A 14,340-nucleotide genomic window follows, 5' to 3' on the forward strand; every position below is an offset into this window, starting at 1 on the left:
GGTGAAAGTAAGGCCAGTACAGGGTGGTAGGGTAAGAAATTGTCCAAAGCAATTAACATCAATAAGTTAAATCAGTAATAATAGTACTGAAATTAGGAAATTTAAGTTACCTTAATTGTTGCTTGTAGACATATAAGAATCCAAATGTACCACTTACAGGAATTATTTCAGACACACATAAGAATGACCAACAACAACTAACACCAGGAACAATGACACTAAGAATGAAAAGCTGATTTGAGTCTAATGCAGCTATTAATTTACTTTTTCCAGCATTCTAACAAACAAGTTGTTAGTTGCACAGCTGAACAAGCTAAAAGAATTAAAAAGCTCTACCGTTCTCCTTCAGTTACATTATTTAAGAGGGATGATGCACTACTTATAACTTAATTACTATATTATTTTTTTCTGGTAGTTAGTCAAACTACTATTTTTGCAGCTCTTCAAAATTTGAGGAAAATTTCATGCTCAGTTACTTCATGATTATTTCACAACTGAACTATACCAATGGATGAGGTAAGAAAACTCAAGAAGGAAATGGACAATTTAGTCTATGACTAGTAAGATGACTCTGGTTCTTAATTGTGAGGAATGCTACTCCTTCAGAGAAAACTATTACAGATAAGGCAACTTCTTGCATAAAATATCTCCCAACCCTCCAAGTAATTTTATTTTCCCTTTTCAGAGACAAATAGGAATGAAATGATGAGAGATCTTTGGAAATTCAAGAGCTTGGAGGAACTCAGTTGCTATGTATATTCAAAAGAGAGAATACACATCAAGATATTAAGAGAATTATGACATATGAGATAAGCATAAAACACTGAAATTATTTTCTATGAACCCATTGAATACCAAGTGAAAATGGCTGAAAGGCGTGCCCGTTTCATTTTTTTTAATGTTCTTGTATTTCATATTCTCTCCCACCTGCTGGGTGAATTAGTTTCTCTTGAATTCCCCACTGGATTTCACATCAACTTGCCTGTAAGATATGTTACAGGAAGCAGTTCATTTTTCCTCTGGCTTCTTAGGAGGCCATTAAGTGGATTGACAGTCTGGACATTTGAGTCTGAAGCTTTTCATGTTATATGACAGGAGAAGAGTGATGTTACTGAAAGAGCAATTAATTACATGAAGTTTTATATTAGATTCAATGTTAGCTGAGACATGAAGAAGATTCTCTTTCACTGAGCAATATCAATGTTTTGGGTAGATACTTTTCCATGTAGGTACTTCAAACAAAGACATTTGGTCAATGTCTTTCTCTTTTAAATTAATGCTTCAAACTAATAAACAATTTTCTGTTTAATTATACTAATTAAAGAAAATGGCAAAACATATCACAGGTATTGCTTTTATTTTCCTTGGCATGAATGATTAAAATTGAATAAAATGTCTCTCACATATGTAAAATAAAATACATTAACACAAAACGTAAAGGAAAATGATGGAAATTGACATTGGAACAAATAGGTTCAAATGTTATGATAAACAGGAAGGATTATTCAAAGACAGTAATGAAACTGACGACACTTAAACCAGTATGAGCTATAATTTCTACATAAAAAGCAAGCCTATAAGTCTACAAATCTAATGCACACAACAGCAAAGACTATAAACAGTATTTTAAATAGAACTTTACTATATTCTTTCCTTAATCTTCTGGAATTTTTAAAAATTAATTTTGTGTAACTAGATTTTTGTATGTTCTGCTACATTTTTCATAAAAGGGTGGTATAATCTCTTCATATTGTGCAACTGGATAGTCAAACAATCAGGAGGCTGATTAATTGGTACATTTTTCTTTACTTCTATAAACAAATTTACTGATAAATAAAACTTACATCTATGAAGTTCACTACCCAGATTCTGTAATCAGCTGATCAGCTTGAATCTCATGTTTCCCAGTTACATCTAAACAGTGCCACACTGATTATTTTGAGGATTTATTTTTAATAATTTTTCAAAGCATATTGTCGCAAAACACTACTGCACAGCAACAGGCCCTTTGACCCTTCTAGTTAGTGCCGAACTGTTAATCCGCCTATCGACCTGCACTCAGACCACAGCCCTGTTTACCCATCCCATCCATGCACCTATCCAAATTTCTCTGAGATGTTGAAATCAAATCCGCATCCACCACTTCTACTAGCAGTTCATTTCACACTCTCACCATTTTCTGAGTGAAGAAGCTCCCCCCCCCCCCATGTTCCCCTTAAACATCTCACCTTTCATCCTTAACTCGGACTTCTAGTCTCACTCAACCTAGGTGTAAAAAGCCTGCTGCATTTACCCTTTCAGGTAGGTAGGTGACCAAACCTGCACACAATACTCCAATTAGACTTTACACGTTTTATACAACATCAATATAACATCCCAATTCCTGTACTCAATACTTTGATTTATGAAACCCAATGTGCCAAAAGCTCTTCACAACTCTATCCACCTGTGATACCTATTTCAAGGAATTATGTACAAACTTCAAAGTAAATTTACTATCGAAATACATACATATCACCATATATAACCCTGAGATTCACTTTTTTGCAGGCATACTAAATAAATCCATAATAGAATTGTTGAAAGACCATACCAACTTGGGCATTCAACCAGTGTGCAAAAGGCAACAAACTGCAAATAGGAAAATAAAGAAATAAGAAATAAACATTGAAAACATGAGATGGAGAGTTATTGAAAGTGAGACAGTGGGCTGTGGGAACAGTTCAGTTATGGGGCAGGTGAAGGTGAGTGAAGTTACCCCTCTGGTTCAAGAGCCTGATGGTTGAGGGGTAATAACTGTTCCTGAACCTGGTGGTGTGAGTACTGAGGCTCCTGTACCTTCTTCCTGATGGCAGCAGCAAGAAGAGAGCATGACCTGGGTGGTAGGGGACCCTGATGTTAGATGCTACTTTCCTATGACAACAATCCGTATAGATCTGCTCAATGGTAGGGAGTACTTTACCTTTGATGGACTGGGCAGTATTCACTACTTTTTGTAGGATTTTCCATTCAAGTGCATTGGTGTTTCCATACTGGGCTTTAATGCAGCCAGTCAATATACTCTACCACACATCTATAAAATTTTGTCTAAAGTTCTAGATATCATAATGAATCTTTGCAAATTCCTAAGGAAGTAGAGGTGCTGCCGTACTTTCTTCTAATTGTACTTACGTGCTGGGCCCAGGACAGGTACTCCAAAAAGATAATACTGAGGAATTTAAAGTTGCTGATCCTCTCCACCTCTGACTATCTGATGAGGATTGGCTCATGGACTTTTGGTTTCCTCCTCCTGATGTCAATAATCAGCTCCATGGTCTTGCTGACAATGAGTATGAAACCTCACAGGCAGATTTTCAACCATTGATTTGGCCTACGATAGTGGTGTCATCAGCTAACTTGTATATGGCATTGGCGTTGTGTTTAGCCACACAGACAGAAGGGTAAAGTGAGTAGAGCAGGGACCTCAGCACACAGCCCTGTGGTGCACCTGTGCTGATGGAGATTGTGGAAGAGATGTTGCCAATCCAAATTGACTGGGGTCTACAGGTTAGGAAATTGAGGATCCAATTGCACAAGGAGGTATTGAGGCCAAGGTCTTGAAGCTTATTGATTAGCTTTGAAGAGATGATGGTATTGAATTTTGAGCTGTAGTCGATAAAGAGTATTCTGATATACGTATCTTTGCTGTCCAATGTTCCAGGCAGGTGTTGTCTCTCTACAACTACATCTCAAATAAATAAAGGCACGCACTTCGAGAAGTCAACTGGTATATTCGCTTTGCAGAGGGAGCAATAAATCTATGTGCACATGTAAGTTATCAGTCAATAATTGTGCTAAAAGAAATAGATCCATACATTCCTCCCCCTTTAGATTAATGTAACATAAAACTATATGTAACAAAACATTCAACTTCCCATTCATAGATCCATATTTCAAATAAACATACTGTACTTTCATGATAACAGTCCATAACTAACTTCACAATACTAAATGATTCAGTCTTTTGGGTGGTGCTCTGTTTCTTTCAAGATAGTACCTTTGGACCTAAGGAGTGGCATCAGGTTTGGCTGGTGTCTTGTCAAAGACACAAGGGGGTTGGTGGTCTGTCACTAGAGTCTGTAAAGGTAATGGTGGTACTTCCTTTATTCCCCATACTAGTCTAAGGTCTCTCGGTTGAATTGCATAATTGCATTCTGTGCTCGTTAATGATCTTGAAACAAATGCAACCAGGTATTCACATCCATATTTCATACAGTGTGACAAAATGGCACCAATGCCATAAGGGCCACAATGCCACAAGAGTGTTGATTGTAACAAACTTCCTGCTTGACTTCTCAATTTCCATAGGCAGATAGACTTGTGACAAGTAAATCTTTGAAAACCTCTCCATCTGCCAAATATGCAAAAATGTCTTCTACTCATGGCAGAGGATATTGCACAGTACACAGCACAGAGCTGATGCTCACTTTGAAGTCCCTGCATATGCAAACAGTTCCGGCCTTCCCCTTCTTGATCATGGGTCAATGGGTATGGTCAAATTGCTCCACTCAACTTTGGAGAGAATGCTAGATGCCCCCAAGCTCTTACGTTCCACTTTAGGACATAGTGCAGTCTCTTTTTCTGTGGTTCTGAAGTGTCCTTTGCTGCAGTCTCTAATGATATTGCAATGGTTAATGCCTGTTCTAAGATTTGGTCTCTTTCTGACAGTAGCCTCCTTTGAATGCTTTGGCTATGCATGCCACATACAAGCCTGTCCCTTAATGCATCAGGAAGTCCATCTCTAAAGTCATAGTATCAGGACAGTTTGTGCAGTTCTGCAATGTATTCAGAAATGCTTTCATCCTTTGACTGGTTCTGTTTGTGAAATCTAAATCTCTCAGCTATTACTCATGGTTTTGGGCACAAGTAATTTCGCAAAGTTGCAATAATTTTGTCGAACATCTTGTTTGCTGGCTTTTCAGGAGTTACTAAGATGCGTAGGAGTTACTAAGTTGTTCTAGCACCCATTAAGCTAAGAAATGCGGAGACTTTCTTTACCTCATCCACATCGCTAGCATTACAATACAGCTCAACCCTCTTGATATACAATTCCCAGTCCTCATTAGCACTATCAAATTCATCAACTTTCCAGACTAAGGCCATCGTCATGTTATTTTTACTTTAGCTTTGCTAGTTGTGCATCTCTCACTCTGTACTGCGCACTGTACACTATACTCATGCACCCTTTTCTAGCCTCCGCAACTGCCTTCTCCATATTGGCTCACTCTTCCCTCTCACTGTCTCTCTCCCTTCCTCCGAATTCTGTTGTCTTGTATCTGTCAGTGCAGTTGATGATATTCACTGACATTCAGGTCCGTACTCATCACCAATTTGTTGTGTCTGTACAACTAAATATCAAATAAATAAAGGCATGCATTTAGAGAAGTCAGCTGGTATATTCACTTTGCAGAGAGAGCAACAAATCAATGCACAGGCATAAGTTATTAGTCAATTATTAGTGCAAAGGGGTGTTATTGAACTAAAAATAAATAGATCCATACATTATACCAGGGTTGGGTGAAAAGCCAATGAGATGACATCTGCTATGGACCTGATACACAGGAGTTTCATCACCAACCTCTCAAAACACTTAATCACTTGATTTAAGTACTATTAGATGATTGTCCTTGAAGCAGGTGCCCTTTCTTCTTTGGCACCAGTATAAGTGAAGCCTGTTTGAAGGAGGCGAATATCCCACACTGCCGAATCAAGAGTTAAAGATCTCAGTGAAAACTGCAGCAAGTTCATCAGCACAGGTCTTTAGTACTTGGTCAGGTCTGGGCTGGATGCTTTTCAGGGGTTTACCCTCCTGAAGGCTGCTCGCATATCATCCTCGGAGATTGAAATAACAGGATCACTGGGGGTTGTGGGAGTTTGTGATGATTCCTCCAAGGTTTGACAGTCAAAGTGAGCATTTAAAGCATTGAAGTGAAGCCCTGTGCCACCTATGTCATATTATTTTAATAAGAGGTGATGGCATTCAAGTCTTGCCACAACTCTTGAGCATCCTTCATTGATTCAAATTTAGTTCAGAATTTAGAACATAAGACGAAGGAGCAGAATTAGGCCATTCAGTCCATCGAGTCTGCTCCGCCATTCCATCATGGCTGATCACTCAACCCCATAAAACTGCCTGATCATCTGGCTGATCAGGAAACTATCAACTTCCGCATTAAATATACACACAGTTGTGGCTTCCACTGCAGTCTGTGGCAGAGCATTCTACAGAGTCACCACTCTCTGGTTTAAAAAATTCTTCCTTACTTCTGTTCTAAAGGGTCACCCCTCAATTTTGAGGCTCTGCCCTCTAGTTCTGGATACCACCACCATAGGAAACATCCTCTCCACATCAATCCTATCTAGTCCTTTCAACATTCAGTAGGTTTCAATGAGATCCCCTTGCATTCTTCTAAATTCCAGTGAATACAGGTCCAAAGCTGCCAATTGCTCTTCATATGTTAACCCCATTTATTCCCAGAATCATCCTTGTGAACCTCCTCTGGACTCTCCCCAATGACAACATATTCCTTCTGAGATATGGGGCCTGAAATTGTTGATAATACTCCAAGTGCAGCCTGATTAGTGTCTTATAAAAGCTCAGCATTATCTCGCTTTTATATTCTATTCTTGAAATAAATGCCAATGTTGCATTTGTCTTTTTCACCACAGACTCAACCTGTGAATTAACCTTCCGGGAGTCTTGCACGAGGACTCCTAAGTCCTTTTTAAACACCTCTGTTGTTTGAACCTTCTCTCCATTTAGACAATAGTCCGCACTATTGTTCCTTTTACCAAAATGCATTACCATATATTTCCCAACACTGTATTTCAATGCCACTTTTTTGCCTATTCTTCCAATCTTGCTGCAATCGCATTGCTTCCTCAAGACTACCTACCTCCCCACCTATCTTCATATCATCCACAAACTTTGATCAAAGCCATCAATTCCATTATCTAAATCATTGACAAACAATATGAAGAGCAATGGTCCCAATACTGACCCCTGAGGAACAGCACTAGTCACCAATCAGAAAAGGCCCCTTTTATTTGCACTCACTGCCTCAGCCAATCTGCTATCCATGCCAGTATCTTTCTTGTAACACCATAGGACTTTATCTTGTTAAGTAGCCTCATGTGTGGCAGCTTATCAAACACCTTCTGAAAATCCAAGTAAATGACATCCACTGCCTCTCCTTTGTCCACCCTGTTCCACTTAGCCCATGAGATGGCTTTCCAGAGATTGTATTGGACCTCTTGTAACTTCCTTGGTCACCAGACTGGAATGCCGCTGATCCGGCCCTCGGGAGATTGCGGATCTTATCGTTCATCCAGAGCTTCTGGTTGGGGAAGATTCTGAATGACTTTGAGGGGACACACTTGTCTGCAACTGTTTTTATAAAGTCTGTGATGTATTCATTCAGATCTACAGATGATTCTTTGACCACGGCCCAGTCCACTGACTCAAAGCAATCCAGTAGCCACTCCTTTGCCTGCTGTGACCACCTCTTCATTGTCCTAATCTCTGGAGCTTTTCTCTTTAGCCTCTGCCTGTATGCAGGTAGAAGGACAGCCATGATCAGATTTCCCAGAATGTGATTTGGGCATGAAACAGTAGGCATTCCTCATCTTAGTATAGGTGGTTTAGTATGTTGGGATCTCTGATGCTGACGGTAACTGGGCAAAAATGCCTTCAAACAAACTTGGCTGAAATCCCCGACTATGATTTGAAATGTGTCGGGATGTATTGTTTCTTGTTTGGAGACGATATCATGCAGTATCTTAAGTACTTGATTAGAGTCAGCCACTGGTGATATGTAAAGACCGGTAAGGATCACAGATGATAACTCGCTAGGTAAACAGGATAGATGCCATTTGATCATTACATATTCAAAGTTGGGGGAATCTTGTTCAACAAAACTGCCACATTAAAACACCACCAAGAGTTTATCATGAAACACACACCTCCATCTATGCCTTTTTTGAATCAGCAGCTCTGTTGATCCTGTGAATCAAGAAGCTTTCCAGTCTGATAGCCATATCTGGCATGGTGGGAGAAAGCCATGTCTCAGTCAAACATAAAACACAACAGTCTCTCATTTCCTTCTGATACAGCAATCTTGCCCTCAGATCCTTAATTTTGTTCTCCAGAGACTGCTCATTTGCCAGCAAGTTGCTGGGTAGAGGGGTGGGTCTCATTTCTCTGTGTTTCAGCCTGCCTCGGAGACCTAACCCTCCTGCTTCTGGACATGCTGATGAACTTTGTCCGCTTCAAGGTGCCATACCTGTTTGAGAGTTAAGTCTGGCTAGTCCATCTGAAGATCATGAAATCTGCAGTTCATTAAGTCAATTCCAGAGATCCAATCAGCGTTGGGAGCAGAGCACTTCGAAGAGGATACTTGTTGGTCAGTGAAGCTTGTATGAAAGGATAACTTCGTGGGCATGAAAATTATGGGTATGGGTGATGAACTTAGACCACGGATCAATATGTCGAACTATGAAGTTATGGCCATTACAGAGTATTGGATGCCTCAGGGGCAGGAATGGCTGCTGAGTGTGCTGGGCTTTAGATGTTTCAAAAAGGACAGGGAGGGAGGCAAAAATGGTGGGGGAGTGGCACTGCTAATCAGGGATAGTATCATGGCTGCAGAAAAGGAGGAAGTCATGGAGGGAATGTGTACTGAGTCATTGTGGGTGGAAGTCAGAAACAGGACGGGGGCAATAACTCTGTCGAGTGTTCTTTATAAACTCCCACCCCAATAGTAACAGAGACATTGAGGAGCAGATAAGGAGGCAGATTCTGGAATGGTGTAATAATAATAGGATTGTTGTGATGGGTGATTCTAGTATCTCCTTAGAGCAAGGGTTTAGATGGGGTGGAGTTTGTTAGATGTGTTCAGGAAGGTTTCTTGATGCAATATGTAGATAAATCAACTAGAGGAGAGGCTGTACTTGATCTGGTATTGGGAAATGAACCTGGTCAAGTGTCAGATCTCTTGGTGGGAGAGCATTTTAGAGTAGTGATCACAGCTCTATCTCCTTTACCATGATGCTGGAGAGGGATAGGAACTGACAATTTGGGAAAACATTTAATTGGGATAGGGGGAAGTATGATGCGATTAGGCAGGTTGGGAACATAAATTGGAAGCAGATGTTCTCAGGGAAGTACACAACAGAAATGTGGCAAATGTTCAGGGAATATTTGCATGGTGTTCTGCATAGGTATGTTCCATTGAGGCATGGAAAGAATGGAAGGATAAAAAAAAATCCATGGTGTACAAATGATGTAGAAAATCTAGTTAAGAAAAAATTTTAAAAAGGTTCAAGAAACTAGGTACTGTTAAGAGCTCTAGAAAATTTCAAGGGCACCAGGAAAGAGCTCAAGAATGAAATTAAGAGAGCTGGAAGGGGCTGTGAGAAGGCCTTGGCGAGCAGGATTAAGGAAAACCCCAAGGCATTCTACAAATAGGTGAAAAGCAAGAGGATAGACAGTGTGAGAATAGGAGCAATCAGGAGCAAGAGTGAAAACATGTACATGGAGCCAGAGCAGGTAGTGGAAGTACTTCATGAATACTTTGCTTCAGTATTCACCAGTGCAAAGGACCTTTGCAATTATGGGGATGACTTATAGCGGACTGAAACGCTTCAGTGTATAGACGTTAAGAAAGAGGATATGCTGGAGGTTTTGAAAGATATCAAGTTAGATAAGTCACTGGGACTGGATAAGGTATACTGCAGGCTACTGTGGGAAGTGAGGGAGGAAATTGCTGAGCCTCTGGCGCTGATCTCTGATTCATCAATAGGGACAGAAGTACCAGAGGACTGAAACGTTGCAAACGTAGTTACCTTGTTCAAGAAAGGGAGTAGAGATTAATCTAAGAAATTATAAACAAGTGAGTCTTACTTCAGCCATGGGCAAGTTGTTGGAGAAGGTCCTGAGAAGTAGGGTTCATGAGCATTTGGAGAGACATAATCTGATTAGGGATAGTCAGCATGGCTTTGTAAAGGGCAGGTTGTGCCTTACGAACCTAATTGAATTCTTTGAGGATGTAACAAAACACATTGATGAAGTTAGAGCAGTAGATGCAGAGGAAGTAGAGGGGTGAGTTAGTAAGTTTGCTGATGACACAAAAGTTCGGGGTGTTGTCTGGTGGGTTGTCAGAGCTGGACTTGAATTGGATGCACAACCAGGCTGAAAAGTGACAGATGGGAGTCCAACCCAGATAAATGGTACTTTTGGTAAATTTGGTAAATTTTTGGTAAATTTTGGTAATTTAGATAAATTTTGGTAGGTCAAGTTTGAAGGCAGAATGTAATATTAATGGCAAGACCCTTGGCAGTGTGAAGGATCAGCGAGATCTTGGGGTCCGTGTCATTCAAAGCTGTTGCGTAGGTTGACAGTGTTGTTAAAAAGGTGTATGGTGTGTTGGCCTTCATCAAATGTCGGAGTGAATTCAAGCGACATGAGGTAATGTTGTAGCTATTTAAGACCTTAGTTAGACCCCACTTGGAATACTGTGTTCAATTCTGGTCACTTCACTACAGGAAGGATGCAGATACTATGAAGAGAGTGCAGAAGAGATTTACAAGGACGATGTCTGGATTGTAAAGTATGCCTTATGAAAATAGGTTGAGTGAACTTGGCCTTTTCTCCTTGGAGCGACAGAGGATGAGAGGTAACTTGATAGAGGTCTATAAGATGATGAGAGGCATTGATCGTGTGGATAGCCAGAGGCTTTTTCCCAGGGCTGAAATGGCTAACACAAGGGGGCACAGTTTCAAGGTGCTCGGAAGTAGTTACAAGGGGGATATCAGAGGTAAGTTTATCACACAGAGAGTGGTGGGTGCGTGGAATGCCCTGCGAGCGACAATGGTAGAGGCAGATACAATAGGGTCTTTTAAGAGATTCAGGTAGGTACATGGAGCTTAAAAAATAGAGGGCTATGTGATAGAGAAATTCTAGGCAGTTTCTAGAGTAGGTTACATGGTTGGCATATCATTGTGGGCTGAAGGGCCTGTAATGTGCTGTAGGTTTCTATGTTTCAATATAAAAGTACATTGCTTAAAGGGAAATTACATGCTGCAATTGCAGTGGTAGTACAGTCAGCTCTCCTTATCCACAGGTTCCGCATGCACGGATTCAACCAACCGCAGATCAGGAAAACCCGGAAGTTCTCTCTCCAGCACTTGTTGTTTGAGCATTGCTCGCCTCGTGTCTCGTTTGGTCGCTACTTTGTTTTTGTGAAAAAAAATGGCTCCTAAAAAGCAATTAAGTGGTCAAAATAATTCCTCAAAGGCTAAGAGAGAGCATAAAGTGCTATCTCTCGCTGAGAAAGATATCTTACATCTTTTGAAAAGTGGCATGCCGCTTGCCGATGTGGTTCTCAGCCCTCAACCTCCATAGATCCTGACTTTAGTATTAATGAGCCTCCTCCAAAGTGTCCTTATCCCCTAAACAATACAGTGTAATAACTACTTACATAGCATTTCCATTGCATTAGGTATTATAAGTACTGTAATCTAGAGATGATTAAAAGTGTCACTCGTTGTTGGAGCACTGTTTTCCTCACGTCTTGTTCGTTCGCTACTTGTGTTGTGAGCGAGAGGAAGGAGTTTAAGGCTAGTAAGGGATGGCTGGTTAGCTATGTAAAGTGCTACAGCCTCAAGAACTTAAAGATCATGGGAGAATTGGGATCGGCTGATGCTGAGGTGGCATCAGAGTTCCCAGAAGAGCTATGATGGTTGCGTCTGTACTGAACATGTACAGATTATTTTTTCTTGTCATTATTCCCTAAATACAGTATAATAACTACTTACATACTTAAATACAGTATAATAACTACTTACATAGCATTTACATTGTATCAGGCATTATAAGTAATCTAGAGATGATTTAAAGTATACGGGAGGATGTATGTAGGTTATATGCAAATACGCCATTTTATATAAGGGACTTGAGTATCCGCATTCTTTGGTATCCACGGGGGGGGGGATGCGGAACCAATCCCATGCGGATAAGGAAGGCCGACTGTAACTCAAAAGAGGTATATTTAGAAGTATTGTACATAGTCCATAAAATGTTGCCGTGGTTCACCGGTGGTATCTTACAAAGATGATGGATTATAGATCTGTTTTCCCAGATCTCACTGTTCTACCGCATTCCATAATTCCCTACTGCTTACTGTGCAAGTCCTACCTGATTGGTCCTCTCAAAGTGCAACACCTCACACATGTCTGCAATAAATTCCATATAACATTTTTCAGCCCATTTTTCCAGCTGGTCTAGATCCCACTGCAACCTTTGATAGTCTTCCTCACTATCCACTACATCCCCCAATCCTGGTATCAACTGTAAATTTGCTGATCCAGTTTACCATATTATCATCCAGATTGCTGACATATAGCAAAAGTCTAAGGAACATATACTGTATATAGCTAGTGTGCTTAAGACTTTTGCACAGAACTTTAGCAATTTTATGTATTGCAATTGTAAAGAGGGTTTCTTCTTTTTTGTTAACTAGCAGGAATGCTAATTTACTGATAACGAGAATGGTGTTCCTTTGTAAACCAAATGGGGATTAATGTTCTTTCTTCTGAGTCTGTAAGCTTTTGTTGACGGGCTTTTGGGCAGATCGGCACGAGGGGGTCGAGAGAGAGGACGCAATGCTCTAAGCTGGGCGAGGATCGGACCCCAAAGCGGGGTCCAAGGCCGGGAGATTCTCCGGGGGGGGGGGGGGGATGAAGCTAGATGTGCTTGGTTGACCACTCGGAGGGTCCTGAGCTGTTTGGAGAGTCCGAGGAGTTCGGAGGGTCCTGAGCTGCGAGTCGAGGAGTTCGGAGGGGATCGAATGGTGGCCAGAAGACTTCAGAAATTGAGCTCCAACGGATGTGCACGAAGTGGTTTGGACTTTGATAAGTTTGGCGCCTTTTCTTTAATTTTCTCTTCATATATACTGTATCGTTATTAATCACTTAGTTATAGTAACCTTTATAAATTGTACTCATTTAATCGCATATGGTGTACTGTCTGTTTTTGGGTGAGGCGGGGACCTCACACAGCATCCACACCAGCTGATTACCCAGTTTGGCGGGGCCGAAGGCTGCTCCCCCTAGACAAGAACGAGCTGAGCGAGCCTGAGGCGACCCAGGGGGTTACACAATGTATTGCTGCCACAAAAAAAAACAAATTTCATTACATATGTGAGTGATGATAAACCTGATTCTGATATGGGTCTCTATTGTGGATTGAGAGCGGGAAAGGGGCAGGGACAGGGGTGGGAGTGGGAAGCACCAAAGAGACATTCTGTAATGATCAATAAACCAATTGTTTGGAGTCAAATGACCTTGCCTAGTGTCTCAGGGCTGGGTGTGCCTGTACTTATGCCATCCCCTACCCCTGGCACTCCTTCTCTGCTACCTATCCCACACCCCTCCCATAGCGATCCACTGGTGCCACTCCTAACATCCTTTGCTTCTGCCAGATTTACAAACTCTCTCTCTGCTCCACTTTGACAAATACAGTACTATGCAAAAGTCTTAGGTACCCTATGTGTGCCTAAGACTTTTGCACAGTACAGTAGATAACAAACAACAATGGACACAGCAGTGATCACTGCAGTACACTACAAGTCACAGGCCTCCAGTCAGAGAAGCAACCATCTACTACCACTCCTTGCCTTCTCCCCAGCTTGTCTTCATCAACTTCTGTGATAACTTCCTCAAAAAACTCTTTAAGATTGGTTATACACGACCTACTATGCACAAAAACATGTTGACTATCCTTAATCAGTCCTTGTCTATCCAAATACTTATATATCCAATCCCTTTGAATAACTTCCAATAACTTACCCACTACTGATGTCAAACTCAACAACCTAAAATTTCCTAGCTTATTCCTAGAGCCTTTCTTAAACAACGGAACAATATTCGCTATCCTCCAATCCTCTGGCATCTCACCTGCGTCTAAAGACATTTTTAATATCTCTGCTAGGTCCCCTGCAATTTCTTCACTAGCTTCTCACAGGGTCCAAGGGAACACCCTGTCAAGCCCTGGTGATTTATTCACCCTAATTTACCTCAAGACAGCAAATATTTCCTCCTCTGTAATTTGTATATGTTCCATTAACTCACTGGTACTTTGCCTCACTTCTATAGAATCTGTGTCCATCTTCTGAGTAAATACAGATGCAAAAAATAATTTAAGGTCTTCCCCATCTCTTTCAGTTCCATGCATAAATGATCATTCTGATCTTTTGGAGGACCAATTTTGTCCCTTGCTCTGCCTACCCATTTGCTTTTAATATA

General features: G+C 40.9%; 1 protein-coding gene across 1 annotated transcript in view; it reads right to left on the bottom strand.

Annotated features, from left to right (window-relative positions):
• meiob (meiosis specific with OB-fold) overlaps nt 1–14,340 on the bottom strand; it is a 68,253-nt gene that overhangs the window by 5,117 nt on the left and 48,796 nt on the right. The gene's annotated exons all lie outside the window — the stretch shown is intronic.

The sequence above is a fragment of the Hypanus sabinus genome, chromosome 9 (assembly GCF_030144855.1).
Source record: "Hypanus sabinus isolate sHypSab1 chromosome 9, sHypSab1.hap1, whole genome shotgun sequence".
NCBI lineage: Eukaryota > Metazoa > Chordata > Chondrichthyes > Myliobatiformes > Dasyatidae > Hypanus > Hypanus sabinus.